Genomic DNA, 26,142 nt, shown 5'->3' with positions numbered 1-26,142 from the left:
TAGGTGTATTTTATTTAATGGGCAGTTTTTATACATTTTTGATGGCACATGAATACCCTTTGGTGCATCAATGGATTTATGATCTTAATAATATGGATAACCCTTTCCATTCAGATTACAACCCATTGATAACTTCTAATCCAGAACAATTTTCATCTATGCCCTTAGTAATTCACAAAGACCTAGAAGCTTTCCTACATGACTTTTTAATGTTTCATAGATATTTGTGAGTTATTCAGCTGTCCATCTCAGTAAGGAGTAAGGGGAGAACAACAGACTACAAACTACATTCTAAAGTAGTACTCGCCCCAAATACTTATTTTGATTAAAAACATAAAGTAGAATATTAAAATAGTCACCAAATGTAAGTGAACACAGAAACCTATAGAATAGACTCAGAAAATACAAGGGTAAAGATTCCCTATATGACAAAAACTACCAAAATAAATTCAAACACATTTCAGCAGAAATAAGGTCTAGGCCAAAATTCCATGCTATATACTAAAGCAAACCTCAATGGATATGATCTATATGGGAAAGACCAAATCATTTAAAAAAGAGAAGATGGGGATAATTTTCTCAATTAAAATTTGGATGAAATTCTTAACCCAACAATGGATAAAGAGTGTGATGAAATGTAAAACTGAGAATTTTGACCTCATAAAATGAAAAGAATTTGGACAAACAAAATCAATGCAGCCAGAATAAAAAAGAAATTGATAAATAAGAAGCAATCTTTGCATAAAATAACTCTAATAAAAGTGCAAGATTTTTAGGAATTGGACATAATTATATTATGAGAATCTGTTCAATATAGAAATTGCCAATGGCCATGAAGTTCACACATGAAAAATTGTAACCTATTTATTAACAGCCATGTGAAACTATGCTCCAAGTCAATAATAACTAATTCATATAGCACTATAGGACTTACAAAAAGCTTTAATTATGTATATGTTGTGTGCTCTTCATAAACCCTGGGAGAATAAGTTATTGTTATCCTTATTTTAGAGAGGTAGAAACTGAGGTCAGATAGTTTAAGTAATTTATCCAGGGTGACGTAGGCAGTAAGTGCAGGGGCAGGATTCAAGCTCAGGTCTTCCTGATTCCAAGCCCAGAAAAGCACCCAATATTTAAGAAATACTTGTTGATTTATTCACTTTTTTATTCTTTCCACCGTATCATCTAGCTACAAATGTACCTCTGAGGCTTCATCTCAAACTCATATTGGTCAGAAAGATGTTACAAAAATGGCAATAATCATTTTGGTGAGGCTGCGAAAAGATAGACATTCTAATAAATCATAGGTGGAGTTGTAAATTAGACTGAAAGTTCTGGAAAATCATTTAGAAGTATAGAGAAAAATCACTAAACTGTTCATGCCCATTAACCCAGATAGCCTTCTACTGAGAATATAGCACAAGAAAGAAATTCCATACATAACAAAATCTTAACAGTCACATTCTTTGTGATGTGGCAAAAAAACAAAGTGGATGGATACCCATCAATTGAGAATGGCTGAACAAAATGCTATATGAACATAATGGAATATTATTGCTCCATAAGAAATGACAGGCATGACAAATTTAGAGAAGCCTGGGCAAACTTACAAAACTGGGAAAGCAATCTATAAAATGCCTATGATAACACAAATGAAAACAATCTGATGTATTGTAATGGCCAATCTTGGACCAAGAGAAGAGATGATAAAACATATTTCCCTCTCCTTTCTGTAGAGAGGTGGGAGATTATGGCTGCATATTCTTTATTTTTGTTCAGGTTCATCATGAACTTTAAAAGACAAGATGATCAATATCTCATGAAATGATATTTCTTGTTATCTCGTTTACATGTGAGCTCTTGCATTTAGCTGCAACTCCTTTGGGTTCATTTATTTAAAAAATTTCATGTGAAGTTCCTTCAGTAATGTCTAAACTGTTTAGTCTTTACATCAAGATCTCACATTTGGAGTACTTATAGTAGGTTCATTTTGAAGACAATCTCAAAAAGTGCTTTTCAGCATAACCTACCACTCTTGCAGCTGTCACTGAACAAGGAGGAGAATGGCATGTGGAGCTGAGAATGCTGGAGGCAGCTCTCATTTTAGCACTGTTTTTGTTCACTTCAGATGTTGGAAAGAAATCAGACTCTTGTAGGTCATTGAACAATTAATAAAAGGAGGTTTGTTTTACACTAACATAGCAAAAGGATGCAATAATAAGACATTACTACATTTCCACATGTAAATACATCTGGTCATGAAGGGGATATAGTGAAGGGCATGGTCTTCAGAAACCCCGCAAGTTAGAGAGGACTCAATTGTCCATGGTTTGGACTTTTCATATGTTTAAGTGATCAGGAAGTTGCACAGGGAAGCCAGTGCCAATCAGGGCTTGGAGACAATTTTGTCCCCTTTTGTTTCTTGTTGTTCAGTTGTTTCCATCATATCTGCCTCTTTGTGACCCCATTTGAGTTTTTCTTGGCAAAGATAAGGGAGTAGTTTGCCATTTCCTTCTCCCATTCATTTTACATGTGAGTAAACAGAAGTAAACAGACTTGCCAAGGGTCACACAGCTAGTAAGTGATTGAGACTGGATTTGAATTCAGAAATATGAATCTTCCTAATTCCAGGTCTGGGACTCTATTCACTGAGCAACCTCCCTGTCAATGGAGGAAGGGAGACCTTGGCTCACTGCATGCTGTAGGTGATAGAAAAGAAGTTTCCTCAAAGAAATATTAATAAATATTAGTCCTAGCAAAGAGGTCCACATTGCAGTTTTATCCTTTTCATAATTAACCATGGCCAACACTTTGCCATTTAGTGGCTAACCTATTAGTCATAACCTCCTCTCCATTTAGTGAGGTGAATCCTGGGCTAATATACATGTTTTGTCACCTGGAGCACATGCAAGGCCTACCCAGCATGGTAGAACCAGTCAGAGCACACAGACCTCTGCTACATCTTTTTAGAATTCATGGCAATCTTTGCGCCACAATGAGGCAGAAGGACAGGAATTTTGTTGAAGGTACAACATGGCATAGTTGATTGAGTACTAGACTTAAGTCACTTCCCAATTAATATATACACTATCTCTGTTATAAGAGCTAAGGAATCACTTATCCTCTCAAAGCATTACTTTTCACCTCTGTCAAACTGTGATAATAATATCTACACCACTCCCTTTATAGGGCTAATATAGATAAAGGGCTGTGTAAATTTTAAAGCACTATATAAATGTGACCTATCATATAAACTACATTTTTGTGTGTTTTGAATTTTCATATTGATATATACCTTGAACCACTTATCTATAGTTACATCATAAATCTACACTCAATATGATTTTTCTCATTTTTAGTTCTATTTGAAAAGTAGTTATGGAGGTGGATTTTGTTGACTTTGTAAAAACCATTTGAGTCTATAAATACTGTACTTTGTTAACCAGTCTGAAAGTATGGTATTGCACAAGATTCATTAAAAAGACAGTATCACCAAAAGAGAGCCACTTCTTTTTTTTTTAATTTTTAATATATTTTATTTGATCATTTCCAAGCATTATTCGTTAAAGACATAGATCATTTTCTTTTCCTCCCCCCCACCCCCCATAGCCGACGCGTAAGTCCACTGGGCATTAGATGTTTTCTTGATTTGAACCCATTGCTTTGTTGATAGTATTTGCATTAGAGTGTTCATTTAAAGTCTATCCTCTGTCATGTCCCCTCAACCTCTGTATTCAGGCAGTTGCTTTTTCTCGGTGTTTCCACTCCCATAGTTTATCCTTTGCTTATGAATGGTGTTTTTTTTCTCCTGGATCCCTGAAAGTTGTTCAGGGACATTACACCGCCCCTAATGGAGAAGTCCATTACGTTCGATTATACCACAGTGTATTAGTCTCTGTGTACAATGTTCCCCTGGTTCTGCTCCTCTCGCTCTGCATCACTTCCTGGAGGTTGTTCCAGTCTCCATAGAACTTCTCCACTTTATTATTCCTTTGAGCACAATAGTATTCCATCACCAACATATACCACAGTTTGTTCAGCCATTCCCCAATTGATGGGCATCCCCTCGTTTTCCAGTTTTGGGCCACCACAAAGAGCGCAGCTATGAATATTTTTGTACAAGTCTTTGTGTCCATTATCTCTTTGGGGTACAGACCCAGCAGTGCTATGGCTGGGTCAAAGGGTAGATATTCTTTTGTCGCCCTTTGGGCATAGTTCCAAATTGCCCTCCAGAATGGTTGGATCAGTTCACAACTCCACCAGCAATGAATTAATGTCCCTACTTTGCCACATCCCCTCCAGCATTCATTACTTTCCTTTGCTGTTATGTTAGCCAATCTGCTAGGTGTGAGGTGATACCTCAGAGTTGTTTTGATTTGCATCTCTCTGATTATAAGAGATGTAGAACACTTCTTCATGTGCTTGTTAATAGTTTTGATTTCTTTATCTGAGAACTGCCTATCCATTTCCCTTGCCCATTTATCTATTGGAGAATGGCTTGATTTTTTGTACAATTGATTTAGCTCATTATAAATATGAGTAATTAAACCTTTGTCAGAGGTTTCTATGAAGATTTTTTCCCAATTTGTTGTTTCCCTTCTGATTTTAGTTATATTGGTTTTGTTTGTACAAAAGCTTTTTAGTTTGATGTAGTCAAAATTATTTATTTTACATTTTGTGATTCTTTCTATATCTTGCTTGGTTTTAAAGCCTTTCCCCTCCCAAAGGTCTGACATGTATACTATTCTGTGTTTACCCAATTTACTTATGGTTTCCTTCTTTATGTTTAAGTCACTCACCCATTTTGAATTTATCTTGGTGTAGGGTGTGAGGTGTTGATCTATTCCTAGTCTCTCCCACACTGTCTTCCAATTTTCCCAGCAGTTTTTATCGAATAGTGGATTTTTGTCCCAAAAGCTGGGATCTTTGGGTTTATCGTATACTGTCTTGCTGAGGTCGTTTTCCCCCAGTCTATTCCACTGATCTTCCTTTCTGTTTCTTAGCCAGTACCAAATTGTTTTGATGACTGCTGCTTTGTAATATAGTTTGAGGTCTGGGACTGCAAGGCCCCCATCATATGTGTTTTTTTTCATTATTTCCCTGGATATCCTTGATCTTTTGTTCTTCCAAATGAACTTTGTTATGGTTTTTTCTAAATCAGTGAAGAAGTATTTTGGTAGTTCAATGGGTATGGCACTAAATAGATAAATAAGTTTGGGTAGGATGGTCATTTTTATTATATTGGCTCGTCCTATCCATGAGCAGTTAATGTTTTTCCAATTGTTCAAGTCTAGTTTTAGTTGTGTGGCGAGTGTTTTGTAGTTGTGTTCATATAGTTCCTGTGTTTGTCTTGGGAGATAGATTCCTAGGTATTTTATTTTGTCTAAGGTGATTTTGAATGGGATTTCTCTTTCTAGTTCTTGCTGCTGAGCTGTGTTGGAGATATATAGAAAAGCTGATGATTTATGTGGGTTTATTTTGTATCCTGCAACTTTGCTAAAGTTGTTGATTATTTCAATTAGCTTTTTGGTTGAATCTCTAGGATTCTTTAAGTAGACCATCATGTCATCTGCAAAGAGTGATAACTTGGTCTCCTCCTTGCCTATTCTGATGCCTTCAATTTCTTTATCTTCTCTAATTGCTACTGCTAGTGTTTCTAGTACAATGTCAAATAGTAGAGGTGATAATGGGCATCCTTGTTTCACTCCTGATCTTATTGGGAATGCATCTAGTTTATCCCCATTGCAGATGATATTAGCTGATGGTTTTAGATATATACTGTTTATTATTTTTAGGAATGACCCTTCTATTCCTATGCTTTCTAGTGTTTTTAATAGGAATGGGTGTTGTATTTTATCAAAGGCTTTTTCTGCATCTATTGAGATAATCATGTGGTTCTTGCTAGTTTGCTTGTTGATGTGGTCAATTATGTGGATGGTTTTCCTAATGTTGAACCAGCCCTGCATCCCTGGTATGAATCCTACTTGATCATGGTGAATGATCCTTCTGATCACTTGCTGGAGTCTTTTTGCTAGTATCCTATTTAAAATTTTTGCATCTATATTCATTAGGGAGATTGGTCTATAGTTTTCTTTCTCTGTTTTTGACCTGCCTGGTTTTGGAATCAGTACCATGTTTGTGTCGTAAAAGGAGTTTGGTAGAACTCCCTCTTTGCTTATTATGTCAAATAGTTTGTATAGTATTGGGGTTAACTGTTCTCTGAATGTTTGATAGAATTCACAGGTGAATCCATCAGGCCCTGGGGATTTTTTCTTAGGAAGTTCTTTGATGGCTTGATGGATTTCAATTTCTGATATGGGATTATTTAAGAATTCTATTTCCTCTTCTGTTAGTCTAGGCAGTTTGTATTTTTGTATATATTCATCCATTTCTCCTAAATTGGTGTATTTATTGCCATATAATTGGGCAAAGTAATTTCTAATGAGAGAGCCACTTCTAAGTTCTTGACAGTGGCACCAGAGTTATCTGTAAGAAGCCATTCTGGGTTCAGTCAAGCAGTTGAGTCATAAAGCAAATGAATCGGCTAGCTGCATAGACTTGAAATAAGTAAATTGTGTAGCTGATCTGTGCTCTCATATTGCCCTTTGCTGTGGCTTCCTGAAAACCTTATATCAAATTCATGGCTGGAACTGAACCACATGCTTGTGTCCCTTGTCAGACATTCTTTTCCAAAAAGGATATCCAATAACTTTATGAAAGTATGTGCAGAAGAATAACTGCTGGCCTTTGGGGGCTCTCTACCAAGACTCTAAGTCTTGAGCATCTCACTTTGAGATTATAAATCTGCCCCCTCTACCTTGCACTTTGGAGGGTGCTCCTGAAAAGAGAGGTATTGCTCTTTTTCACCATGCAATAACCAGAGATGAACATTTGTCCACAGATTTCTATTGTCAGACTAGCTTAGGATGCAAAACCAAACCTGGGGGCTCTATGATTTCCATACGCAGATATTCTTTCATCCATTTAGGAGTGAGGTGGAGACTATGCCAAAAAATATATGGTTCCATAATATGGAACCAAAAGAATGCTCAGATTGTGCATGTCATTACAATATAAGCTACTGGGGATAAAGAGGTATTTGGCTTTTGTCTTTCCATCCCTACCACAGCACACAGTCTCTAGTAAACAGTGGGCCTTCAATAAATGCTTATTGAAATGGACTGACTTGAAAAGAACACATTTAAATGGGGTCATTTCAAACTCCATGTGGACTGATAGAAAATCTCTCTCCCACACATAATCTTTCAGGTCTCTACTAGCTCAAAATCCTTTGATCTTATAATCTTCTCACTGAAAAGCTTCCTGATTTGGGTTTCCATCCTTGTTTATATACTTTTATAGTTCAAGCTGTAAGGAAAGCTCCTCCATTCAGCAGAAGCTCTGACTTCTAAAAAGTGAGGTGCACAAGATACCACAATTTTTCCTAAAGCGCTCACTTCTGTGATTGCCCCATACTTTTAATCCTGAGCCACAAGAAGCTTCAAGACACAGCAAGGCCAAGAACTATCATATTTATATGATAGATATAGATTTATATGATATTTATATGATAGATGATCCCAAATGAGGGTGCTACAACACAAGCAAAAGGAAAAAAATGGCACACATTCTTGGAGAAACAGTCACAGTAGAAAATGGGGTAGGAGTATAACGAGTCTATACATTTGTGATTTTTGCTCCACTCAGAAACACTAATCATTATGTCTTAAGACTGAATAGTCAAGAATAAAAAAGGGAAAGAACACCAATTCAAAGATCAGTCCTAATTCAGGGTGATCACTCGTAACTCTCCGTAACATTTCAACTCATTTGGCTACTTCTATCTAAAGATCACTATAGCCAAAGGGAGGTTCTCATCTTGGAATGTAATATTAATTCAGGGAATTAAAAAATAATTTTGAAGGGGCCTTAGAAATTGTTCTATGGAGTACGATGGCAGAATGGATGAGAAATAAATGGTCAATAAAAGTAGGAAAGTGGAGCAAACTAGGAAGCTCCTATCACGGCATACAGATAATATCTACTCAGTAAAATCTTCAGAATCACAGAATTTGGATAGGAAGGGATCTCAGAGGCCAGCTAGTCTGATCCCTAACTAGATTAGACTCCTTTCTATGAGGTTACTTGACAAGTGGTCATTCATCTTTATTTGAGGGCCTCCAATGACAGGGAACTCACGAATTCTAGAGCCTCTCTATTTTACTTCTTGAAAGTTCTAATTGCTTGCTATTATTTTCCCACTGAAATTGAGTTTAAATTTGTTTCTGTAATTGTTATCCATGACTCTTACTTATATCCCCTGGGGGAGGGATGAGTAAAACATGTTGAAATCCTCTTTCATGTGACAGTTTTCAAAAAACTAAGAAATCATGTACTCCTCTAAAGTTGCTGTCCTTTGGTTTAAATGTCTTTAGACTCCTCAAACTATGATTGCATAGTGCAGTCTTCTGGACATTCACAACTCTGATAGCTTTCCTTTTAAGATGATCCAGTAGCCAAGCATCTTTCCCAAAATGTGGTAGCCAGAACTCAACACAGTAGTCTAGATATGGTCTGAGAAGGGCTTATTTATTATTGGAATAAATGTTCTTAGAAATCATGCTCTTACTATGCGACCCAAGATTGAACTGGTTGGTTGTTGTTATTGTTTTTATTTTTGACTCTCCATATCACTCTAAGTCATATAAACAATCCCTATCTTAGCCCCAATGAAAGTCTTTATGTTTGTTTCTACTGCATGCTTTTCTAGTGAGCCATATTTTCTGGTCCCAAACTTGCCATCTAGTGTGTTAGCTGTCCTTCCTACACCTGGAATATCAGCAAATTGGGGAAGCAGGTCATTCAGCTTTATCAATCCATAAATATTCATTAAGCACCTACTCTATTTCATACATTCCTTCATTCTATTAGGGGAAACAGCACGAATTTAGGGAAGTATCTAAAAAGTACAAGGCAACTGAGTTTTGTTCATAGGGGCAAGAAGCAATAAGAACCAAACAGATAAAGGATCCAAGTAGAAGCTTGAAGATGATTCTTGAGGGAAACAAAGAATGTTAAGAGGTCAAGATTAGGAAACATGCAGTACATTTCAGGAATGAAAGCTAATCTGGACAAAGGCATGCAGATGGGAAATTGAGTAGCCTGTACAAGGGAGAATAAGAATGCCATTTTTGGCAAGGCTGTAGAGGGAGTGGAAAGAGAATCATATGGAATAATGTTAGCCAGATAGGTTGAGGCCAGTTTGTGAAGGTCTTTCAATACTAAGTAGAATTTCTAATTGTTCCCAGAAGTAAAAGAGAGCCATTAAAATTTCCCAAGTAGTAAGTCCACATAGTCAGAATCATGCTTTAGTAAAAGCCCTTTAGTAGTTCTGGAGCAGATGGATGGTAATAGGGAGAGACTTGAGACAGGGAATCCAATTAGGTTATTGCATTAGTCTAGGAAAGGGGTCAAGAGTGTCTGAACTACTATGAGAGTAGGTGCTTAAGTGAAAAGAAGAGGAGAGACAAAGCTGTTACATGGTTAGAAATGATAAAATTGGCAACTGATTGACTATGTGGGGTGAATGAGAGTGAAGAGGTGACATACCAAGTTAAAAAGTCTGAGGGCATAAAAGGATACTAGTTGTCTTGACAGAAATACAGAATTACAAAAGAGATGTAGGTTTGGGGGAGATGAGGAAATAATGCATTCTCTTTAGGAAATGTTCGAGTTTGAGATTCTCATGAGATAGCTAGTTCAAAATATCCGAGAGACAGCTAATGGTGCAGGACTGGAACTCAGGCAAGTTGTTCAGATTGGATATAATGAGCTAAGAATTATCTGCATAGAAATGATGATTGAACCTATGGGAGAAGATGAGGTCATCAAACAAAAGAATATAATAAAGAAAGGAGCAAGCCCAGAACAGAGCCTTGGTATGCTAATCATAGTTGATTGGTATGTTATGGATAATGACAGTGTAAAAGGAGACTAAATGAGAGAGGTCAGAAAGGTAGCAAGAAAACCAGGAGAGAACAGGGTCATGAAAACCCAGGGAGGAGTGAGCATTCAAGAAGAGAGAGTAGTCAACAATGGGAAAGGCTGCTGAAAGGTCAAGGAAAATGAGATTAGAGAATGGATCATCAGATAGGACCATCAAGAATTCATTGGTAACTTTGAAGGGAGTAGTTTCAGTTAAGGACTAAAGTCAGAAATCAGGTCAGGTATCTGAAGGAGATACAATTAGAAATCGGAGTAAAGTGAAAATAAAGAATATCATTAAGAAGATTTTTAAAAAATAAAACAATGTTTAAAAATGCCAGACCAAGCACAGAACCCTGAGAATTCCACTGAAAAACTCCTAAAGTGATACAAACCCATTTATGACTATCCTTCAAATCCAGGCACTTGACCATTTTGGAATCCATCTAACTGTACTAAGTTTCAACCCAAATCTCTCCAGTTTTCCACAAAAAATGGGATAAAAAACTTTAGCAGATATTTTGTAGTACAATATGCACTAGATCATTTGCCTCTCTCATCCTGTTGATTCATACTGGGCTGGAAATCCAATAAAACCTGCAGATGGTTTTCAGAAAAAAACTGCTATCTCATTATACCTCCCTATCTGGTACTTGGAAAGTTTATTTGTGAAGTAAAATGTAGGACTCTGTTTCATATTAAATTTGATATAAAGCTTGATCCTGTTGAGATCTTTTTTGGATCATGATATTCCTACTTAAAATGGTAGTGATTCTCTCTCTCTCTCTCTCTCTCTCTCTCTCTCTCTCTCTGATTTATATCATTTGCAAATGGGAAAAAGGCACAGTCTGTGCATTCATCCACTACCTTGATGAAAGTATTAACCAGGGAACACAATATAAGAGAACTCCTTTCATGTTAATACCAGCCCATTCTTGCCTACTCTATAGTTTCATGCATTCAACCAGCTCTGAATTCACCTAAATGAAATACCATCAAGCTCACAAAGACAAGGACATAGGAAACTTTATCAAATGTTTTCATGAAATGGAGGTTTACTTTTGTCTATGGTACTTTATCAAACTACAATGTAATAACCTTCTGGAAATAGAAAATGAGACCTCAAATGTGAATGTATGCAAAGTAGAACAGGAATGTCAGCTGCTAGTAACTCAGTGGAGATGCCTATCATGTCTGTTTCTATCCAAAGCTTGTTTGATGTTTTTTTGTGGGGTTTTCCTTAATGGACCTCCCTGACCAGCAGGGTCCCACAAGGGAAGGGGCTCACCTTTGTGATGGGACCCAAGGAGAGGTAGGAACCGAGAACCAGGGTGGAAATGAAAGACACGGACAAGTCAGTGTTTGAATAGGGCAGGCAATCCCTATGATACTCCCTTTGACAGGAGAGTATGAGGAACAAAGGAACACGAGGTGGAGGAGGAGATTAAGATACAAAATGCAGGCCGAGATGGTTACAGCCTCAGGAAGGAGAAGGTCAAGAGGAGAGAGACATAGTCATTGAGGAGCCCAGTGGAGCTCCATGGAAGGGGAGAAAAGCCAAGAGGAAGTTCATGGGATTGCCTCTGAATTTATTCCTGTCCTGCTTGGGCGGAACTCCCAAGCAAGTAGTAACCACAGCACAAAGTGTAGACAATTAAGATTGGGTGGCAAGGTAGAGGGAAGACCTTTGGGCGTGTAGATTGCAAACCGCGCTTTCCCGGGGAATTGAGTCCGAGCATGTTAATGAGTTTGTCTTAGCCAAGGGTCGCATGGCCAGTTCAAGGTTACATTCACAAACCTCATTGGTATAACCTTATGCTTGGAGACATAGTAATCATACAGTCATTTATATTTCATAGATGTGAATATGCTTGGGATGCTACATTTTTGGTTGTTGTTTTTTTGTCTATCAAACTACTTAACAATTTAAGCTTCAGAGTTGTCGCTCTTCACCCTGACATTGTCTGATTCTGGGTAAGAAGCTGTTTGTTTTGTATTTGAAGCAAAGCCTAAACTTTGAACTCAGTAACTAGTATCTGAGGTGACATGAGCACTCAGTGGAATTCAAAAGTTAAAAAATTCTGGTTTACCATCTTCAGTATGATGATAAAATTGATTTGATTTCTGTGAAGCAAGTCAGAAGTACATCAAAGTGCTTTCCCTCCCCTTTCCTTCCTTCCTTCAGTGATATTGAAATAAAGTCCTACTAAACAGAAGCTGATGTGCACAATTCAAGCTCAAGGAATCAAGAATCCTTGCTTGATATTTCTTAGGTAATATGACATCGTTCAGTGTTTTTAATCATCAGTCATTGAGCAAATTTCAAAAATTGACCATCTAACAGTCAGTGTTGATGGATTCCATCATATGACATCCCAAAGACCATTTGCTTTGTCTTGGTGATTTGAAAAAGTCATTTGTACTAAATGAGGTTAAATTCATTAGCATATTAAAATTCAAAATTTTGGTAAATGAAATAGGAGAATAATAATCCTTTAAGATAAAAGCAAAATCATTCAATTATTTTCATGCTTTCTGGAAATAAACAATGGCATATGTTTGGGTGAAAAAGAAATGTTATTTATAAATATATATATATAATATTTTATACATATGGGAACATTATACAAATGCTATATGGACATATATGCACATATATGTATATGGTAGTGAATAACTTCACATAAAGGAGATTCTCAATTTTAGGATACATGTGTCTCCTAAATGTCACAATTCTTAAGCAAACGTGCTGCAGGAAAAGCTAAGTTTTCAAACATTGAAGTTCTGAGACTCAGAGCCATCACTAACACTTTTTATATCTGAGGAAGTGCCACAACAAACTTTTTAAAACAAAGCTATTGGGGGAGGGTTCCAAGACTTTGCCTCATGTTGCTGGAGGGAAGAGGAGAAATATTGTAGAATACTTTAAAGCTTTTGTTGAGGAGACATGGAGCTGCAGGATGAGGAAAGGATTTTTAAGTGGGCACCAAGTTCAAGTACTAGCTATGGAAATACTGTCAATATCCTCTAAATTTCAGCCCTTTTGGGTAAAATCCCAGTTGCTCCAATCTACTCCCATCTTTGCAATGATTTCAAAGCCTTCTGTGTTCAAATAAGTCATTCCTTCATGTAGTCATGTTGCATACTGCACTTTTTTGTGGTTGATGCCTTTTGGCATTTGTCTTCTTTCATCTACAATAAGCTCTTCCTCTAGAGATGCCCTTGCCAAGTTTCTTTCTAGGTCAAAGATTTCCAAAACTAGCCCTAGGATCCCTTAAGTAGTGAAATATTCCCTAGAATATTTCTAGGGCCTTGCTACCAAGAGGTAACTTGTGGTAGGAGTACTATCTACAACAGGGTGTATGGGGTGCTCAGGGAGGAGTAGTATCTCTGGTATGGAGGGCTTGTTGTGCCCTCCTAGGGCAGCTCTCCAGCCTCTGATCCCCACCTGACACCCAGCTCTCACTTGTGGATCCCAGTAGCTGCTAGCATGCGGCAGCAGCCACACCCTGGGCAACGGCTTCGACAGGCCAGCTAAACCTTGTGAGGGTAGCCATCGGGTCGTCGACCCCTGGTGAACCAGGGCTTTGCTCACCCAGCATGTGAAGACTGCTTCGGCGGAAGCAATTGGAAGAAACCAATTAGAAGGTTCAAAGGCTGAGATGGCTACGCAGCAAAGCACTGTGGAGTGCTTACGGCGTGTTGGAGTACAAAAGACAACACAGCCATCCAATGCAGCTGAGGAAGTCTTCAGGTGTAACGACTTTTCATGCCACTGGACCCAGGCTTCCAATGCTGAGAGAGTGGGACTGTCTCTGTGCATCTATTTTTCCACTTAAATCTCCTTCACGCACAAGTGTCTTTGTGCACACTCATCTATCATAGATGAAAACACACAAAGACAACCGTCATCCTCGGTTACCGAGAGACTACTACTACTACTATCTACAACAATGAAGCTTAGATTAGGTTTTCCCCAAAAGACAGATGGTCCAGGCAATTAAGGATCGAACTGTTGATGTGACTTCCTGGTCACCTAAGTACAAAATTCCAGGGGGTATGGAGATGGAGAAATCCTCAAGCTTGAAACATCAAGCCTGCGAACTGGTCTAACTACCGGGGGGATATGTGGAGGTAGGGAAACTGTGCCCAATAAAATTAATGCTATATTCTTGCTGAATATACTTTCCATGCTATTTTTAGTAAACTGACTTTTGTTAAATATAAGATGGTCTACAGGTATCTCATAGGATTCCAGTCCCAAGCCTGAGCCATTTGAGTCAGTGGCCTGAATCAAGACAGCTCAGTACATTTGGCATTTTAAGCCTCAGCATATTTCTTTATTGTCTTTAACTTATTTTTCTTTCCTTATCTAAGTAGACTTTTTCATCTTTAATGTGAACTAAGTTAATAAAGGAAATGAAGTTTTCAGACATCCTGAGACAGAGGTCCAGGAAAGACATTAAAATAGTCTATGGAAAGCTTGGTAGCACTGAAAGAAAGAGATAAGCGATTATATGCCAAAATGGCTTTGGGGGTCAATTGTATAAGCTGTTCCCAGCCTCCTGGGGGCATTTCTTCACACTTTCCATGAGATAAAATAGGATCATACATGCCTTTTCAGATAAGAAAATGGAGGCACTGACATTGAATGGCTTATTCAAGGTCATACACATAATCACCAGAGGTCATCAGGTAAAGAAGGACTAGATGGCCACTGCTTTGGAATTGTTAAAGAAAAGATTGTTTGTTTTTCTGCTATTCCTTGGATTGCTTAGCTTTTGAGGACCCTTTCCACGCAGATTCTGGTCCTATCCCTTAGCATAGTGCCTGGATAGGAGACACTTAATAAATGTCTTTTGAGAGACCAATGGAAACCTTGGGTATATTGCTAACAATTTCCCCATCTCAATAATGAGGGCAATAGATGGGATGACGTCTAAGTTTCCATTCCCATTCTAAATCTTAGCTCAAGACCTTAAACAGAGGTAGAATTGGAATGAAAGGTCTGCCAAACTTCAAGAGTCCTTTTATAACAATAATGTCTTTTTAATATTTCGATAGGATTATTATTTATTTTAAAAACATGCTAATAATAGTTCTGCTATTATCAGCAGAAGAAGTAAGTAGAGTAGATATAGAATTAGAATTATAAACAGGAAGAACAAGATTCAGGTCTCACTGTAGATACATACTGACTAGGCAAGTAGGTGACTCTGTAGTTAAGAGCACTGGACTTAGAGTTAGGAAGATCTGAACTCAAACCCAGCCTCATATACTACTAGCCGTGTGAGCCAGGATAAGTTATTTAACCTCGGTATGTGTCAGTTTGCTCATCTAAAAAACTGCTATAATATAATAGCATCTACTTCTTAAGGTACTTACAAGGATCAAATGAGATTTGTAAGACATCTGAAATGTTTAAAGGCCGTATATGAATATTAATTATTATTATTGTGGTGATGGTGGTTGTTGTTGTTTTCACTTAACCACTGAGTACTCTGATATTATAAATAGCAAAGAGAGTGCCAGCCTGCATTGATAGAGGAAGTTTAATGATCCAGAATTTCTTTATCTAAATGAAATTACAAGTCTCATCCATGTTCCCATTTTTAGCAAAAGCTTATTAATGGTGTGCGGTTATAAAGAATGAAAATTAAAAAAAATTAAAACAACCAATTTTAAAAGAAGGGAGAAAACAATGTCATACTGATCATGTCAAATGAAATATTCCATTTTGAAGTTAATTTATAAAAATTCAGAAAAACAAAAACAAAATCATTGTTGTGTGGGTCAAAAGAGGAGGTCCAATTTCCAAATGGAGGAAGAATTACTGGAATAGCAAGAGCCTTCATGGCAAGAGAAATACCAAAGGAAAGATATATTTTCTGGAAAGCACTCCTGGGCACAACTATAGATGTGTGTATATTTACCTAATAGGAGAAAATGCTTTCAATCTTCTCAACATTTTCAAACTCTTTGGACTAGCTTTATGAGTTATAGCAATGGTAAGTTTTATGAGTTTATAAATCTCATGAAAAGACACTGCATACTAAAAAGGGATTGAAAGTTCATTCATCTAGACTACTGTGCCCCATGGAGATACAAGGTCAAGTAAGTGCAACCAAAGCCTTCAGTGTGAATCTTCATGGGGAAGTGGAAAAAACAGATTTAGAGTCTAAGTTCTAGGGTTGGAGTCCTCTTTGTCCCACCAACTGGTTTTATGATTTGGGGCAAGTCCTTTTATCTCTTTGATCATTATTCTCCTCATCTCTGGAATGGGGATAATAATACCTAGTTGGATTCTGAGAATTAAAATAAGACCAGCATATACAACTGCATAAATGCAAACATCTTAATGAAAGGGAATTGCTGTATTCAACATGGTGATCCAAAGCATCTGTGACCTCATCACTGTGTGTACTCCCTTTAAGGATAAAAGTCACAACCCTTACATTCCTTCCCATGAGGCATAAGACCTAAACACATCTTCCTGCAAATTTATCAAGGGTGAACCTGCTTTTAGATCTCTGGGGATTATATACATAATAGGGGTTCACTCACACTACACATTAGTCATTACTTGCATTTACTATGTGACTTAATGCCCTTTTCATTCTAGTCAGGCATATCATTCATGACTTCCTTTATGCCATTTTCTCTTTATATTTTATTGTTGCCTCCATATACCCACGGTGACTATCTCCCCTTTCTTTTGGGTGAGTTTCAATATTAAATCTTAAGGAATTTTAATGAAGTTCTATGACATGTAGACATAAAACATTATTTTAAAATGATATTAAAACAATTGACATTTTTCAGGAAGGAATTTAAGCTTATTGATAGAACTGTGCTTTTTCCCAAAAGGAAACTGAAAAGCAATTGAGAAGAAGTTAGGTTTAGACCAAAATCTCATACGGTATATAACAATAAGCTCCCCCAGGATACATGGCTTAGATAGAAAATGTTATATCATAAACAAGTGTGAGGGGGCAGCTGGTTGTCTTGGTGGATTGAGAGCCAGACCTAGAGACTGAAGGTCCTGGGTTCAAATCAGACCTCAAACACTTCCTAGCTGTGTGACCCTGGGCAAGTCACTTAATCCCCATTGCCTCTTAATGCACTTCTGCTTTGGAACCAACATATAGTATTGATTCTAAGATAGAAAGTAAAGGCTTTTAAAAATTAAACATTTAAAATCCAACGAGAAGAGAAAGGAGGTAGCTTTCACAACTATAGATAAATGCAATTAGTAGATAGGAAACCTTTAAATGAGAAAACATTTGTGTAGTCAGTTTTCCTGAAGTCTTGATATTCAAGATTTTCTCTTTCTGATGTAGTAGACTCATAAAGTGACAAAACTAAAAATTATTGCTGTTGGAGGCCCTGTGGAGGGACAATGATGCACTGTTGACAGAGTCTTAGATTGGTTCAGTCATCCTGGAAAGCATTTTGTAATTACCCACAAGTCACTAAATTGTATATACATTTCCCCCAGAGACAGTGCTGCTAGGTACCTATCCAGAAGAGAGCAAAAACAGAGGGAATAGACCCCTCTGCACAAAAAAATAATAGCATTTCTTTTGGTTCCAGGGGAAAGTAGAAACAATATTCATTGATTGTGGAATGGCTGAAAAATTATGGTGTATGAAATTTGGTAAAATATCATTGTGACATAGTAAACAATGAAAAAATGGATTCAGAGAAGCCTAATAAGACTTATATGAAATGATGAAAAGTAAAGTGAACAGAACTAGGATACACAAATTACATAATGATTGTATGTAAGTTTAAAAAGAAAGAAAGAAAAAAAAACTTGGAAGCCTTAAGATCTCTGATCAATGCAATGATGAATTGTGACTCCAAAAGACTAAAGATGAAGGCGCTCTCCACTTCCTGGCAGAAAGGTTGAGAGACAATGGGCACCAAAAGTATACTTTTCCCACAATTGGAAAATGGGCGAATTAGTTTTGGTTTACTAAATTAAGTTGTTCCTGGGGAGAACTTGTTCCCCTCAGAGGAGATTTGTGTGTGAGGAATGTATGAAGGGAGTATGGAGTGACAGTGATATCAGAGAAAAAAAAAGCATATCATTTAAATATATAACATACACAAAAGAGATAATAAAGGGGTTCATCAAGCAGGGCAATAGTGGTACTACAATGATCAAGTTACTATACAGTATAAAAATAAGCTATCAGAAGCACATAGGAACTGCAGCCACTATCGTAACTCATATTCACACTGGCCTGTTGGGTCACTAGAGGAAGAATATGGCGTCTCCCATCAGACTTATGGGGGACTTGGAAGGGATGGAGCATGATTGTTATTTAGTATTAAAGCTTAGAAGTCCACACTGGTATGCTAACTAACCCTAGATATCCATTAGCCAGCCATATTTATTTAGCTTTTAGAACTGTGTATTTACTAAGTGGGTAGAGAGAGAGTTGGTACAAAACTTCCCCTCCCAATGGGGAACACTAGGCTACTGACTGCAGTTGTTGTGGTCCTTGCTTAGAGTTTTACCACCTTCCGTGTTTTTGACTGGATGTGTAACTTCACAGTTAAGGTGAGGAACATTTTTTCACCTTTGCATAGAGGTACTTTCTCTGCAACTGATTAGCTTAGGAAGTTTCCTGGGAACTAAAAGGTGAAGTAACTTACCCAGCATTGCACAGTGAATCTGTGTCAAAGACAAGATTTGAATTCAAGTCATCCAGACTCCAAGGCCAGCTCTTCATCCACTATCCTATGCTGCCTCTCACTTTCTTTTTCAACCTTCTAAAAGCATCTCACATCTCCCTGAAGTTGAAGATCTTGTATAATACTTATTCTAGATATGCTACTGTTCTAGACACACAAATACTTACAAAATTGTATAGATTACATGAGATCTCCTTCATTGTTGCTAGGCAATGTGGTAACAAAGAGGACAAATTGTGGGGTCTGGAGTCAGAACGACCTAAGTTCAAATATGGCCTTAGAAACTTCCTAGCTGTGTGACCCTAAGCAAGTTACTCTGCCTCAGTTTCCTCAACTATAAAATTAATAACATAAGAACACCTACTTCATAGGATTGTTGTGAGAATCAAATTAGTAAAGCACTTGGCACAATGTCTGGCATATAGTAGGTGCTTAATACACGTGTTGTTTCCTTTATTTCCCTAGACTAGACCTGTTCTAATGTACGATGGAGGATGTTAAAAATGCAAATGTTTTGAATGGAAGCATTTTGATAGAGAAGCAGGAGTTAGGAAAATATAAGTATACCAACCTAATATATCTAAGAAACCAACCTAATGATAACTAATATGCTACAAATTAAGCTGTGTATATATTTTCATAAGAGGAGGATGGATCTTCAGAAACTCACATGTGCTAGTTTTTTATAAAATTCTATAATTAAGGTTCATAAGCATGCTGGAGATATTATTATTCGGCTTGTTGCTAAGGCAACCATATGTAGTATGTTTAAAAATGTCATGTCCCCCTTCCCCCATAGAGAGTAAAGGAAAGCTTACTTAAAAACCAATTTTGAAAGGAACAACCTGGCTTTTCTAAAGAGCTGGGCTTTCATTTCATCTTGTCAAAATGTATTCATTCAAAAAAAAGAGAGAGTGAAGAGTGAGAACTAGGAAAAGACAGAGTTTTTCATCAATTCATTCATTGCTGCTTTTGAAGGATAGCTTGTTAATTCTCCTGTGTTTGTGGGATTCAGGGTTTTATTGTGCTGTATTTTGTTTTATTTTCTTTTAAATCAAATAAGCAACCCATTGTCCAGGCTACAACTTTACAGGATTGATTAGACCCTCCTCTTTCGAGTAAACAAAAATACAGTTTGCTTGTTATTTTTGTGACATAATAGGTGCATCTGTTTGGAAATCACGAACAATATTTCTAATCACATTGGAAGCAGTTGCCAAACTTCAAGCAGGTAACCAAGCAACCAGAACAGAAACTGTCTTTCATTCATTCTTGCCACCTTTATCTCGAAGCAGTGGAAAAACAAGAGCAAGAACACAAAAAGTATGCTTTCATCACAATATTGGAAATACATGGAGTTTGTTTAGTCCTGTAAATCTCACAAAGTATTTTACAAATTGTCTTATTTGTGCCTTAAAATGCTATGAGGTGGCTACTTTAAGTAGTATTATGCCCATTTCATAGATTAGGAAACAGGTTTAGAGAGATATAGTGGTTTCTCAGGGTCACTGATCTGTAAGTGCTATGGGTAGAATTTGAATGTAGGGATTTCTGAGTTCAGATTCAACTCTCTCCTCAACGTTTAGCTACTTTCTCTACCTAGGAGTGACAACAAGGTTTCTGTAAAGGAAAATAAAGTATGAATGATCAATCAGAGTTTGGGGGTGGGTATAGAGTCAACATAATGCAGACAAAGGGGAATTAAAGAGATCATCTATTTCAACTGACAATACTGGGTTAGGAATTGGAAGGTTTGGGCTTGAAACCCAGCTCCGCAACATTTTTTTTAAACCAGTGTGATGACCTTTGACTTTCCCTCTCAAAGCTTTCATCTGCAAAATGAGGGGACTGGATGAAATGACCTTTAAGATCTCATTTCTAGCTCTAACTCGATGATCCTAAAATCATAATGTTCTATAACAAAGTTCATTTAGGTTTCTACACATCTTTACAAAATCACCTTTGAGAAACCAAAAAGACATTTATAAAATCATTAAGTTTCCAGAATCCCTGACTCAATTCTATCATTTAATATGAGAAGAAAATGAGAAACAGAAGGGAGAAAGGGTTTGCCCAGAGTCACATGGTGAGCTGTCTACATGGAAGACTGAGAACTACAAACCAGGCTGTGTAGTCCCAAGTTGAAGGTCTTCTCCTTGGCATTAATCTGCTTTTCCCTGGGTATGGGCAACAGCGAGATATAGATGGTCTCCAGGGTTCAGTGCCAAGTAAACATTGGAATATATAACTCTGGATATAATGTCTTAGTTGCTATTTTTATTCAAATGTGTCCATCTATTCAACCCCATGGACAATAGCATTCCAGGCCTTTCTATCTTCCACAATCTGTCCAGACTCTTGTTCATTGCTTCCAAGGCACTATGAATCCATCTCATGCTGCATGGTCCTTTTCTTCTTTTGCCTTTAATCTTTGCCCACATCAGGGTCTTTTACAATGAGTCCTGTCTTCTCATCATGTGGCTAAAGTGTTCAAGTTTCAACATTAGTTTTTGAACTTCCAGCAAATAATCTAAATTAATTTTTAAAGTATTGACTGATTTGATCTTCTTGTTGTTGTGAAGATAGAATTAACTCTCCCTTTGTCTATTTTTAGTTAATTAAATAGAGAACTTGAAGTACCCTTCTTTAGCACCGAGCTAACCATTAAGTAAGACAATTCATAAGTCGTTTACTAGCTCACCCCTCCAAAGGCCACAAGAACTGTTATCCCCACAATGGGAAGTTGTGACAAGGAAATCACTTTAAAAGACTGATATATATTAATTTAAGGTCGCCAAGGAATTCAGCTATGTAATTCCTAAATGAAACTCAAGTCAGCAGTCAACCTTTTATGGAGTTTTTAATTACAAACAGGAGGAAGAAAGGTATGAGAGAGAGAGAGAGAGAGAGAGAGAGAGAGAGAGAGAGAGAGAGAGAGAGAGAGAGAGAGAGAGAGAGAGAGAGAGAGAAGGGAATAGGGCTTAAATACCCCCTCTGTTTAGGCTGGGCCAAAAGGCCCAAGCCCTTAGATAGCTGAGGCAAAGAAAAGAGATCAGTCCCTATCACTCACGTGACCAAAATGGAGAAACAGTCTCAAGGGGCCTCCACCTCCAGCTTCCTTCAGAGCAAGCTTCTCAGAGCACAACCTCTCAGAGCAAAACCTCTCCCCCCAACCAACCAACAACCCTAGTCCTCAGACCCAGCTATCTTTAAGGAAACCATCCAAGTTCCCTCCCCTCAGTTCTCACATCTACCAATCACTGTCCATGTCTTCCCTGTGCCAATGGTGGTTCTAGCTTAACCCAGGACCACGCAGAGATCTGTGGCTTTGCACATGTCTGTTGAAGGTCATATTCTCAAATAATTAAATTTTGATCTATGCTGCAGCCCTTCCTAAATCCTGTTAGGACTGAGTAGGGTGGAGATTGTATCAATTCTAAAATCAATCATGACTCAAAGAACTTCTTGTTCTATGCTTAAGCATAGGTCAAAGCCCTTTCCATTGTTTAGCAAAAGGTTTCTTTCCTAAAGTAATCTTAAGTAGGGAGGAGAAGGACCCTCGGGGTTCACATTCCAATAGACTATCAGTAGGAAATTTTTCAAGTATGAAATTTCCCAATGGGGAAATTTCCAACATTTATAAGTCTAAGAAATTTTAAGGTTTACAAAGTGCTAGCCAATTTTGGAGGTTCCTGTGAAGTGGAGGACCAACAGGAAATGATGTTGAAAAAACTACTTGAAGAAGGTCAGCCAGAGCGTTCTGGGATTCTCTCTCTGCTCAGTAAGCGGGACTGGAGGAAGACTCTTGGAATCGTCCTATACTCGTCATTAGCTGGAGTATTCTGTACTGGAGAGGCTTGCTATAGGTGAGTGACCAGAGCTGAAGAAAGAGGCTTTCAGTGGTGGATTTATGCCTGAAGACACCTCCAGGACTTCCACATGGAGACTGGGACTTGAGGGAGTCCCTGCCCAGGGGCTGAACTGGACTTCACCAGATCAACACTTAGGCTGGTAGGCTAGACAAGGCTCTGTCTCCTTCCTACATGTCCCACTTCCAATATCTCTACCTTGTTGTAAATAAAAGCTACTAACAGTCACTTTTGAATTAAGGGCCAATATTTTATAAATGGTGACCACAATCTCACTTTTATAACTCTCATATTGAGTTAAACCTAATTTTAAATCTTACAATGTCTAAGGAACTCTCAAAAGTCTTCTCTAGTACCACAATTCTAAAGTGCTGATTCTGGGTACTCAGCGTTCCTTATAGTCCAATTGTACAGCCATACATTGCTAGTAGAAAAACCATAGCTTTGTCTATAGAAACCATTGTCAGCAAAGTGATACCTCTGGTTTTTAGTACGCTGTCCAGATATGCCATAGCATTTCTTTCAAAGTAGAAAGAATGTTCTAATTTCATAACTATAGTTGCCAAATGCAGTGATATCTGAACACAAGTATATAAAATAATGCCTAGGGCCCTCTTATTTCACAGAGGACTCTATGCTATTCTGGGTAGTAAAAGGTCAAACCCACAGCAGAAAGCCTTCCCAGAATGTGCCAATGAACAAAGAGAAGAAGACATTGTTGAAATTTACAGGATTGCAGAGTCGGAAGGATATTCAAAAGCCATCTAATCCAGCCTGGATCTCATTTTCAATGGACCTAACAAGTGGGCATCTGGCCCTCATTTTAAAGATCTCCAGAGTGAATAAAAGCCTACTACCTCCAGAGGCAGCCCATTCCAATTTTGAATAATCCTAATTATTAGAACATCTCTTCTCATGTACCAACCCTAATTCTACCTTTCTACAATTTCTACTCATTGTTCCTCCTTCTGCCTTCTGGGGACAAGTCGTTGACAGAAATTCCTTTCCTATATCTCTCTTTTAAGTAATTAAAAGGCAAAAGGCCAGGATCAAGTCTTCTCTTACGTTTATATTTTTCTACAGGAAACATGCCCAACTAATACTTAAATAGCATTATTTTGAACTCTTCAAGATCCTGGTTACTTTCTTCTGGCCACTCTCCAACCTATCAAAGCCCTCTATAAAATGTGGAAGCCAGATTTGAACATGATAATTTAGAACTTTTTGGACCAGAGAAAAACTTAGCAGTGTTATCATACTCCTAGACCTGGACATTATGCCTCTCAATGTCACCTAAGATAATATCAGGGAAACATTGCACCCTGGTGGCTCATATCAAATTTGTAGTGCAATATAGGAATAAAAGGTAATAAATGCACTTAGAAAGGAAAAAGGAAACCATAAACCTAAACACAATCGTATGATGATAGGACTATTTATCAGCTCTGACTCAGGAAATTTTCCTGGAAAATATTTTTGACTGTTCAGTGAGGCCTACTGGTTCAGAGAAAAGAATATGCGATCTGGAGTCAGAGTGTATGGGTTCACATTTCAAAACTTAACTATGCACAGAACAAGTCACTTCACACCATTGGATCTCAATTTCTTCCTCTATAAAATGAGAGACTTGAACTTGAACTTGCCTTTTGACTAGGAATCTATGATTCTGTCAATCAATCAATACACACTAATTAAGCACCTTTGTGTCAGGTAATTACACTAAAAGCTAGAGAAACAAAGACAAAGGCTAGACAGTTACTGCTCTTAAAGAGCTTATATTCTAATAGTAGAGAAAACATGCATGTATAAATGCATATTTAAGACAATTACAAGATAACATCAAGGTAGAAAGGACCAGCAACTGGGGAGATCATGCTTGAGCTGAATCTTGAAAGAAACTTGGGATTTCCAAAGACTCTAGGCAGGGAGATATGCCAGAGTAAAGGCAGAGAGATAAGAGATGGAGTGTTGTGTGTAAGGACTGGAAGAAGATCATTTTTCTTACTCTAAGACTCTAAGAGGAGTAGTAATGTGTAATAAAACTGGAAGACTGAGGCAAGACTGTAAAGGGCTTTAAATGCACAAAACAACTAGTTTATATTTGCTCTTGGAGTTGAAAGGAAGCTATTAGAATTAACAGAGAGAGGGAGAGAAAGAGGGAGGGGGGAGAGAGAAATAGAGAGAGAAGTGGATGACATGGTCAGGTCAGTGCTTTGGTAAAAACACTTGTATGGATTTGCTCTAGGAGGATAGTTTGGAAGTATAGAAGAGACTAGGGGCAAGGAGAGCAGTCAAGAGAGCACTGCCATGCATAAGGAAAGAGGAGATATGGGTCTTAACCTGGGAGGTAAAGAGAAGGGGAATTGATGTGAGAGATGTAACGGAGACATATAACAAGACTGGGCAACTAAAAACACCGATTTTCACACCTGTGTGGCAGAAATGTGATGGTAACCTTTATATAAACAGAGAATTTTTAAAATGGGCTAAGTTTGGGAAGAAAAATAATGAGCCTTGTTTTGGACATGTGGAGCTTTAGATACCTATGGGATATCTAGTTCAAAATGTCTAATAGAGTTGGTGACATGGGAATGAAACTCAAGGAAGAGATTAGAGATGATTACAGATATGTCAAAGTTATTTTCAATGAATTTATTATTTAAGTCATAAGAATTTATGAGGACATCAAGTGAAAAAATATAGAGACAGAAAAGAAAGGTCTCAATGCAGAGCTTTGAAGGATAACCTCAGTTAGTAGATTTTGATGATGATTCAGCAAAGGGGATTGTGACAGGATGGGCAGACAAATAAAAGGAAAACCAGGAGAGAATAGTGTAATGGAAATTTGGAAAGGCAAAAGTATCCAGGAAAAAAAGAGTGATCAGTAGTGCTTGTCCACGGCTGTGCTAAGGTCAAGAAGGACAAAGATTAATAAAAGAGCATTAGATTTGCAATCAAGAGTTTTTGGATACTTTCTGGGTCATGTGATTAATAATATGGAGAACCAGATGATTTCTCCAGTTCCCCATTAACTACAAAAAGAGGAAATATTAGCCAAGGACAAACAATCATAACTGAATCCACAGGACAAGAAAGCAAGAATCACAAGATAAAAGCCTTATGAACGAATATTGGAGAACACCAACCTCCATGCTCCAGTAGGATGTACAAACCAGCCTAGTAGATTGGTCTGAGGGCTCCACCAGTGTGCTTCATCCCTCATCATCATGTTTTAACAAGCAGCGGATACTAACTCTTTCCAGATACATAATAGGGGTGAAAGGGGCAAGATTGGAGGCAGAAGAAAAACAAAAGGTAATAATGTAAAGAATATAAACTAAAAAAGCAAAAGGCATTGCTATTGATGACAGGATGACTACATATAAATTAAAGATAACAGGCAACCCAGAAGAACATAACAAATCAAAAAAACCTAAATGTTACAATGTAGAGGAAAATTATAAGAACACTGCTGAGAAATCTGGATCCAGAAAATAAGCATCAACAGAAAGAATCCATAGATTACCTCCATAAGGAACCCTATACTTCAATCTTCAAGATATATAGTGGTTAAATTTAATAATTC

The sequence above is a fragment of the Monodelphis domestica genome, chromosome X (genome assembly GCF_027887165.1).
Source record: "Monodelphis domestica isolate mMonDom1 chromosome X, mMonDom1.pri, whole genome shotgun sequence".
Lineage (NCBI taxonomy): Eukaryota > Metazoa > Chordata > Mammalia > Didelphimorphia > Didelphidae > Monodelphis > Monodelphis domestica.
Note: the sequence above shows the minus strand (reverse complement) of the source record.